This window comes from Anastrepha obliqua, chromosome 1, assembly GCF_027943255.1.
Source record: "Anastrepha obliqua isolate idAnaObli1 chromosome 1, idAnaObli1_1.0, whole genome shotgun sequence".
NCBI classification, from domain to species: Eukaryota; Metazoa; Arthropoda; class Insecta; order Diptera; family Tephritidae; genus Anastrepha; species Anastrepha obliqua.
The window spans coordinates 50,416,378-50,426,656 of record NC_072892.1 but is presented as its reverse complement, the minus strand read 5'-3'; positions in this window follow the sequence as shown (position 1 = coordinate 50,426,656).

Sequence of the window (10,279 nt, the reverse complement as noted above, 5' to 3'; positions counted from 1 at the left end):
GTAAAAATATGGCCCAATGATGGTTTTGGCTCAAATGCCGGCCCTAAACAGTTACTTTCCGGGCATGCAATGGTGTTTCATGGATCTCGTGTGGATTCTCAGTTCCCCAAATGCGGCAATTTTGATTATTCACGCTGGCAGAGAGGTTAAAATGTGCCTCGTCAGTCATTGAAATTTGCTTCCAAAAATTGGGTTCAGTGTCAACCATTCGAGCGACTGTTTGGGCGTATTCCAAACGACATGAATGGTCTGTCGGCAATATTCTTTGTGTCAATTGCACTTTATACGGAAACAATTTTAAATCAACCTTTAAAATACGCCGCACTGTGGGTTTCACTGACGCCAAAATGCTGAGCGCGACGACAATACGACACTGTTGGCTCCTGGGCAACGCTCTCCCTCCCTGGAACGTCTTAGTCGTTGATGAACGGTTTGTTGACGATCTCCTACTGTGCCGTGCTCAAACAAATTCGACATAAACGGGGAATAGTACTATCACACGGTGCCTGTTTGCCGCGATACTTTTTGCGATATGCGCGTTGAGTTAGAACAATAGAACGAGTATTTTCGATGTTAGGCGCGTTGTTTCGGTGTAAAGCGATCCATGGTTGAAATTGTACTGAATTGACGTATCGAAAACATGTATATTGAAAGCGATCGGTTGGTAAATGACAAAGTTATTCAGCGTTTACATACCGACATAAAAGATCGCGCACCCTGTAGAGAAGTATGCCAGTGGTGCAAAATTAGTCACCCTATCGAAAGATTTATAATTAATAAAAGACATCGTACGCCAATCATATTTGACACTTATGAACAAAACAGTTCCAAAATCCGGACGGACAAACCATGGGGTGCGTCAAGGTCAAGATAAAGATTTCCATCACTTAAAATCATTTTTTTATTTTTAGTAAAAAACTTATTTAAAAACAAAATTGGATGATTAATTTTGTGCCACCTTGCACTTTGTATATCGCCATTTAAGGTAACTAGTTGGCTGATTTTCACACGCCGGTAGGTCTACCATTACGTTTGTCAACAGCCAGTTGTGTTACTTGCTTATTAATTCTTAAACCTGGTGAGAATTCTTGGCATTTTTGAATTTTAGTCTGAGAAGACTAAACTTTTCTTAAACATAGCATTTCCTCTAGAAAACGAGATATCCAAATAGTAACATTGGTTTAACTCGGCTAAGTTTCATTTAAAGGCGAATTTATAATGTAATAGGGTTTAGCTTTTGGAATGCAAAGATGTCACACATGCCACAGTACAGTGAGCATGGCCCCTAAAATATTAACCACAACAGAGCCAAACAAAAATGTCCTTCTGCTATTTCTTCGAGCCTGGCGTTGTCGTGAAGGAGTATAGTTTGACCAAGTCGATCAGATCTTTTCAGCCGAATATCCTCATTGACGCGGTGTAGTTGCGCAATGTAGAGCTCTTTATTGACCCTGACATTCGTTTCGAGCATTTCCAAGTGTGCCATGGCCTCCCAGTCCCACTCAACACATATCATGATCTTCTTTGGATGAAGATCCGACTTGACTCTCGGCTTTGGCGCTTCTTCTTGTGCCATCCACTCCTTTATTTATTTCATATTGATGTACAGGCACAAATTCTCATCTTCCGTTACGATTCGGTACAAAAGGCGCTGTTTATGACCGCATGATGGCGGGCGAGGTGCTAAGAATCAATTTGAAGACGACTTTCTTTGTTTTTTCGTTGAGTTCTATCGCATGAATACTTACCTTTCACCAAGCAGCAGAAAAAATCGTTGTGAAATAAAGGAAAATACAAAAACGCTATAAACTTATATCCCAACCCAATATTTATTATAGGGTAAGAAAGCTTCACAAATAATATTAATGCAGTTTTTTCGAGTTAAGGGTTTCCGGTGGTCTAGAATTTTCAAAAAACACCGAATTTTTTTTGTTTTTTGATATTTCCAAAGAATAGGCTTTTAAGAATATACTGTCAAATTTTTGGAAGGATATTCCCAGTACTTTCGTTTCTTCAGCCGTTTTGGCAGGTAGAGATTCAGAGGTCAGATTCATCACGCGCCGGCATGGCATCAATGGTCGCGTTATCCACTCTCAAAACTTTAAATTTAATTATCTCAGAACTACTTTTTTCGGCCTGGTGTTGTCAAAAAAAAAACTATTCAACCGAATCATCTAAAATGTTGGCTATCGCTCGTATTGGAATCATTTTTTTATTTCAATCATATCGATTTTTTTTTTATTAAAAAAGCTAAAAAAAAGACTATTTTTAAATTGTTAAACTCAAAACCGCGTAATTTTTCCAATTTTTTTTTATTCTAGTACGGGACACAGCTACAGTCATACTGATCAATAATTTAATTGGTTTTTGTGTTTCAGAAAGCCAAAATAGACAACACCGTCCAGGTCCAATTTTTCGGGAGAGTCAACTTCAGCGCCATTTTTAAAATTATTAAAATAATTTTTTTTTTTTCATTTTTGTATGTAAAAGAAGTTAAATAAAAAGCCTACAAATTTAAATATTGTTTTTAATATTTTTTATTGTAAAAAAATTCTTGAAAATACCCTAAATTTTCGTCTCTAGACCCTTAAGTTGCTGTAAAATAATTATGGACTAAAATCCGGGATTAATATCGGGATTCCGAGATTATCATAACGAGATCTCAAAAGCCCAGGATTGTAAAAATCGAAAAGAATGGCATTTTTAGTTTACACGAACATAAATCAAGTATTTTTTCGAGACGCCACTGTCGGAATGACGGCGCACATATTGAACTGAGTCATCAAAAACTTAACCAGCCGCATCAAGCACTGCCAGAGAAGCCAAGGTAGCCATTTGAATGATATGCTGCACCACACATAAGTACAGGAATGTAGCCTCAAAATAAAGCCAGAATCGATGAGATTTCTTACACCGTAATTAATTTATTTACATAGGTATATACTGGAGTTTTTCGCTCACTTTAACTGAAATTCATATTTTACAAATAAAATCCATTAAGAGCAGGTGTTAAGTGTCAAATGCAGGATATTTGAAAAGGTATTTAATACTTCCTCATCAAACACTTTAAGCCTTTTCCTATTTGAATTGCCTTAACCACAAGAAACCCTTCCAAATGACCGCAACTCATCATACTTATAATCTTCTCAACCATATTTCAATCAATAAATTTGCCAACAAACACTTATTGTGGTGCAAGAAGGAAGGGTCATTGAAAGAAGCAGGGTAGGCTACTGAAACAGAACGACGATAATAAATCAAATGAAATTAAACTAAAATAGTTAGCAGCTGCTAACCTGTGCTGGACGGCATTATTCAAACGCACCTACATAAATGAATGTATGAATGTATGAAGGGAAAGTCCAAAAAAAAAGATAAATATGTGGTACGCCTGAAAATGGGTTTAATTTAAAAAAAACTGTTGTAGCTTCGAAAAATTTCTTCGAATATTCTCCACAAAAAATATGTAGTGTGTATACCGCCGTAGCCGAATGGATTGGTGCGTGACTACCATTCGCAATTCACAGAGAGAACGTCGGTTCGAATCTCGGTGAAACACCAAACTGAAGAAAAACATTTTTCTAATAGCGCTCGCCCCTCGGCAGGCAATGGCAAACCTCCGAATGTATTTCTGCCATGAAAAAGCTCCTCATAAAAATATCTGCCGTTCGCAGTCGGCTTAAAAACTGTAGGTCCCTCCAAAACATCAAGACGCACACCACAGATAGGAGGAGGAGCTCGGCCAAACACTCAAAAAGGGTGTATGCGCCAATTATATATAATATATACGTATATACATACATACATTCACTATGAACAAATCATTATACGAAAGCAAAATCAGCAAGAAACAGTTGGCACGCCTACAAATTTGCTCAAGTTAAAAATCTGTATTGGCCTCCGGAAGCGTAAAACGGAAGGCTGGTTCATTTGACGTGTGCGCTTACCTACATATCTATGTATATTTTCATGTACTACATTACAGATAAAAGCACACGTTAACGAAATCGAAATGCCAATATATCGCATGTACAAATACGTAAAATGACAAGCAAATGGAAAACATAAATACGCAATCCTAGAAAAACATTTATTTTCATTTTATGTTTTTTTCTGATACCAGCTTTTGATTTTTATGCCTGTAGCAGCAAAAATCAAACAATCTTGAATGCCTCAAGGATTAACCACTTGTATTTACAAGTATTACGCTTGTATTTACATTTGCACACACACTTATGCATCCCTTCGTGAGCATGTGTGTGCGTGCGTTGAAAGGACTTGTTTCCTGCCAACATGTCACACTCGAAGATTGATGACACAGATTAAGAATTTTGTGTTGAGTATTTGTTTTAACACAACTTGGCGAAACCCTTAAAAATATTCAGCAACATTTGATTCAAAATTTTCGAAATTTGGTTAATTTTCTTTATCAAACTAATACTTGTCAACAACTGCTAAATCCATAGATAGTCTTGCGGATGTGCTTTTGTTCGGATTAGCAACTTTGCTGTAGAGAAAGTAAATATTTATTGTAGTCCCTGTACTTCGTAAGACCCAAAGCTATTTGCTTTGTGGCCGTTATTCAACATTTGCACTTAACTTAAAAGATAAAATCACAAACAATGTGACCTCTTGTAAAAAATTCTAAATATGGTACATACATGCAAGGACTGAAAGTGATCTTGAATGCTGGAAGAATTTAGAAAAAATTCACAGACAAAAATACAAAAGTAAGGGAAAATTAAAAGAAAATAAATAAAATAATCCAAAACAAAGGTGAAAACATTATCACGATTGTTAAATCAATGCTATCAAGAACTTAATGTGCGTGTTTATCTGATGTGGCCTTATTGGCGAACATACATGGCGGTCAAAAATGCATAAGTATTGACTGAAGGTTCATAACTGGCATACAATTAATCCGATTTGAACTGAAATCATCATTTAAATTACGAACTTTGAGCAAAAAAGGGGGACAAAAAAGAAAAATAATTAGAGCACGACCGAACATCGGTTTTTAAGACCGAAACCGAACTGAACCGAACTTCGGCCAATATCGACTGAAGCAGAGCATTTTCACGGTCAAAGCAATAAGCAAGCAATAACTTTTTAAAAATTCCAGTTTGGTTATTAAGAACACAGGTAGGTAGGCAGGTAGGTGAAATGGTTGAAGTGCCAGTCTGGCACACCTCAAGTAGCACTGAAGCGCCGTTTTGATACCATTATAAGACCTCCAACAGGCAGATATATACAGCCAGCCAGATCTTTTGAAGTAATGGAGAAGAATGATGGGATTTAGGTTGGTGCACTGCCCCAGGCTGTCGAAGAAATGAGCCCCCAGTGACTTTAGTCATCTAGCTGCCAAGCCCGGATATTCACAGAGAAAATCCTCTACAGTCTCTTTCTCCCACAGCTTCTACAAGGGGGTTAAACGGTAACCCTAGCTTTTGAATAAGCACAGCTATGAGCTTGGAAATTTAATGGCGTGGAATCCCCAAGACATTCTGTGTCCTCCGTATATTGTACTGGAGCCAAAGGGTTTTCGAAATAGCACATGAAGAAATGGAGCTCCATCTTTTCTGCGTTTTCCTGAGAAAGAATTTGTGCAGTTCCCCTTTAACAATTGTCAGGGCGGTCTCTAGGAGGTCTCTAAAACCAAGTCAGTCCCCTTCCTGGCAAGCTCATCAGCAATTTCACTTTCCTCTATGTTCCTATTTACTCGAACCCAGATCAGAGAAATGATTTGATCTCCTCCTTACAAGAGTTTACTGGTATCGTTCTGCCCCATGGCGTCGTCAAAGCCTTGATCGCGGCTTGACTATCGGAGAAAATGTTAATATCTTCCTCGCTCCCGCGTTCCCTAAGCATTTTGCATGCCTGCAGGATCGCAAAAACTTCTGCTTGAAAAACACTAGCAGTACTAGGCAGTTTAAAGGAGATAGATAAATTGGATGATTTAGAGAAACCCTCTGCTCCGAATCCCGATTCCATCTTGGAACTGTCAGTGAAAACAGAGGTGTAAGCTTCGGCGCAGATTTTTTCTCTCGATCCAATCCTGCCTATTTGGAAAGATTGCCCTAGGACGAGCCTCAAACTCTAGTTTGCGGATAGGGAGATCTGTTCGAAGTTCGGAGAAATACGGTGTTAACTACCCCAAAATGCTACCATGCCCCTTGAGAGATTGTCTCCAGAGGCCAACCTCCTTTAACCTGATTGCACTTTGAGCTGCGTAAAAGTCGATGGGAAGTAAGTGCAAAAGGACATTCAGGGCAGCACTGGGGCAAGTTTTACATGGTCTGGTGATGCCAATGCATGCACTCCTTTGCACCCTCCCCAGTTTAGTGATGTTACAGCCCTTCCGAAGAGCTTCAGTACATAAGTTAAAATCTTATTAATTTCAACTTTTAATATTATAAACTTACGTTTGTAACGACAACAAAACTTGTTTACTAATTGTTTGATTCAACAAAGGAAATTAGATTCTTTCAGGTTTCACTACTTTTATTCAAAATACACTATTAAGCAACAACAAAATAAACCATCAAAAACTACAATATATTTCGGACAACAACATCATTAAAGCTACTCAATTTGGTTTTCGGAACTGACATCAACTAATCTCTTACACATTTACGCTGGGCTACTGGGCTACAATAGCAGTAAGTCTTCATTTGTAAAAAGCATTTGCAGGGTATTTAAATTTAATATAAATACAAGGTCAAGTCCAAAATAAACAGGACTGAGCTAAAATAGAAATGACAGGACCTTTATTCTGATAACTTCGATTTATTTATTTTATTTATTTATTCAAAATAGTCCCCTCTGGTCTCGATACACTGTTTTGCGCGATCTAAAAGCTTCAGGAAATGTAATTTTCCTATTAGGAGGAAGTCACAGGGAGCCATATTAGGCGAATGCGATGAGTGATTGATGGTTAAAATGCGATTTCTAGTCAAAAAATCAGTCACAAGAGTGGATCGATGTGATGGTGCATTATCATGCAATAAGCGCCCGCTTCTTCCTTCGCGGCATTCATACAATACAACAAACGCTTCAAAACGCCAAGATAAAAAATTGCATTGAGGGTTTGGCCCGTTGGCACGAACTCTTTGTGGACGATTTCCTTGGCATCGTAAAAACCAATGAGCATCGATTTGATTTTTGATTCCTCCAAACGCAATTTTTTGGGTGGTGGCTCGTCTGAGGCCTTCTATTGGGCACTTTGATGTTGGAAACACCAAGTTTCATCATCAGTTATAATGTTGTGAAGGAGGTTCTCGTCTTTTCTCGCCTCTTTAATGAGGTCTTTCGAATGTTGAATTCTGAGCAATTTTTGGTCCTCAGTTAACTTGTGCGGAATGAAACGTGCACAGACCTTTTGAAAGTCGAAATGATAAGTTAAAATGCGATAAATCGATGTTTTAGGGATATTCAACTCCGATATCATGAATTTCAACGATGATTTCGGTTCATTTTTGATAAATTTACAAACAATTTCGATGGATTTTTCGTTGCTTACTAATTTTGGAGGCCTGTATGTTCTTTTCTCATTTATGTCCTCACAACCATCTCTGAAACGTGTAAACCACTCATGAACTCTGACACGAGATAAACAATCATCCGCATAAACTTGTTTCATCAATTCAAATGTAAACGTATTACCAATTCTAAAACAAAATTGGTATATTGGCTCTTTGTTCCAAACTCATTTTTGTACCGATGACACAAACATACTGACACTTTAGACGCAATAACTTCGCTTCCACTCAACCGAATGTCACCAAGATGTCATTAGAAGTCAGCTAAGGATGTAACTTCCAACGCAGTAATAAATCAATAAAAAGATGGAGCCATCAAAAACATGTTTATGACGCTAATCTTGTTTATTTTGTACTTCACATTGTATACTAAACTACATCTGGGCTATGTTATTAAAAGAGTCAGGACTATTTTTTTTTTTTCTTATTTTAATCTTATAAATATGGCAAAAAACCTAGAATCGAATATAAATTTTAATATGTATATATTAGGGGTGGGACTATTCGAATAAAAATTATTCGAATAATAAAATCTTTTATTCGAGAGGTATTCGTAATTCGAATAATATTTATTCGAATTTTTTATTCGTTTATTCGAATAATGCTATTCGAATAGTTCATTATTCGAATACCTTACTATTCGAATACCTCACTATTCGAATAGTTTACTATTCGAATACCTCACTATTCGAATACCTTACTATTCGAATACCTTACTATTCGAATACCTCACTATTCGAATACCTTACTATTCGAATACCTCACTATTCGAATACCTTACTATTTGAATACTTCACTATTCGAATATTTTTGGTAAATATTTACTTAGATAAGCGGACTACTAATCGGTTTCTGTACAAGTGCATGTACCTATGTATGCAAATTCAAAAACCACGCAAAGGCTTATATTAACACGTTCCCTGTCCCAATACAAAAATGCAAAATTGACCGTCAAGTCCAACAGGGTTTTTTGAAAAATTTGTTTTTTTGTAGTCATAGGATAGCTTTAGTAATAATAATAACTAAACAAAAAAAACGGATGCAGGGTATTTCTACCTGAAACACATATGGTCCATTTTTGCTTCTGCATGTTCATGAAACACATGTGGTTCAGGGAACTTTTTCTATGCTGACACACATATGGCTCAGGAACGTATCAGTGCTTATCAGGCGCACGTTTACTGAACCATATGTGGCTAAGCGTACAGGGAACGTGTTAAATGAAAATACTACCTACTTTTTAATGTGTCGGCGCTTTGTTTTTGTTTCATATTTTGGTAAATATTTACTTAGATTAGCGGACTACTCTTGCTTGAGGCATGAAATTATTATCTTTTAGGTTTTTTGCTTTTCGCAGTACTATTATATGCACATACATACATATACCCTTATACTCTACCTGCTACTGACTGACCTAAGCCCGATAAACGAGTGCAGACAGTCCTACGACCATGCATACGCTTAGGTAACTGGCGATGAGAATTATATATGTATGTATATGGACATTTCAGGCAATAAACTGCATGTGACACTGAAATACGTAATCTATTTCAGACTTCTTTTTAAGAGAAATAAAAAATATATATTTTATTATCGAATTAAAAAAAATTGTTTACTTTAAAAGGAAGAGCGTTAGCAAAAGCATACGTACATACATAAATACTTCAAAAACCATTTACTATGATAATTATTTATCACAAATAGTGTCTTATAACTAAATATACAAAGAAATATCTACCTACTATTGACCACTCAGCAGGGTAGGTACATGTACATATACATACATATGTATGTCATGTATGTATCTGTTGTTGTTGTCATGTATCTGTTGTACACACATTAGTAACAAAAAGTAAGTGATATTTTTATTTAATTTCTTCTATTGCGTAATTTTTTGAAATTACATACATACATAGATACATACACACATGCATTTGCGCATCAATCCAATTTCAAAGCAATCTGCATGTGTACATAAATAAGTACATATATAATTCTATCCTATTATTGGCCTTGAATAACTTCTAAATCTGTAGATTAAGCAAAAGAAGATTTTAAGGCTCCATATTTATCGTTTGAGAGAAAACCATTATTTCGATCCGTTACCGACAATGTTAAAACCGATGCGGACATAGAATATGTGAAATCATATTTCTCCATAGAATTTATATGGGAAATTGAAAAGTGCGGTGCGGGCCACCCTAATATTAATATTAAGGCGTCTAAACACAAGAATTGTTACGAGGGAAAACCAAATATTTTTTTAGAAACGCTCTGATGTTTTTATGCACATTTAGTTATGCACATACATATAAGTATGTATACCTGTCGATGTTTTATCAAGAACAATACCAAAGAAATATTATCATATTAGCTAATTGAAACATGAAGCGGTCAAATCAAAAAATCACAATGTTCAAAATTCGAGAAAAACTGATTAGCACCATGAGAAGGGCCAATGTAATTTTTATATTTTTAAAAGCATTTTCTCCCTGATATAAATGAATATATAGTGAGGTATTCGAATAGTAAGGTATTCGAATAGTGAGGTATTCGAATAGTAAAGTATTCGAATAGTGAGGTATTCGAATAGTGAGGTATTCGAATAGTAAGGTATTCGAATAGTGAGGTATTCGAATAGTGAGGTATTCGAATAGTGAGGTATTCGAATAGTAAGGTATTCGAATAGTGAGGTATTCGAATAGTAAACTATTCGAATAGTGAGGTATTCGAATAGTAAG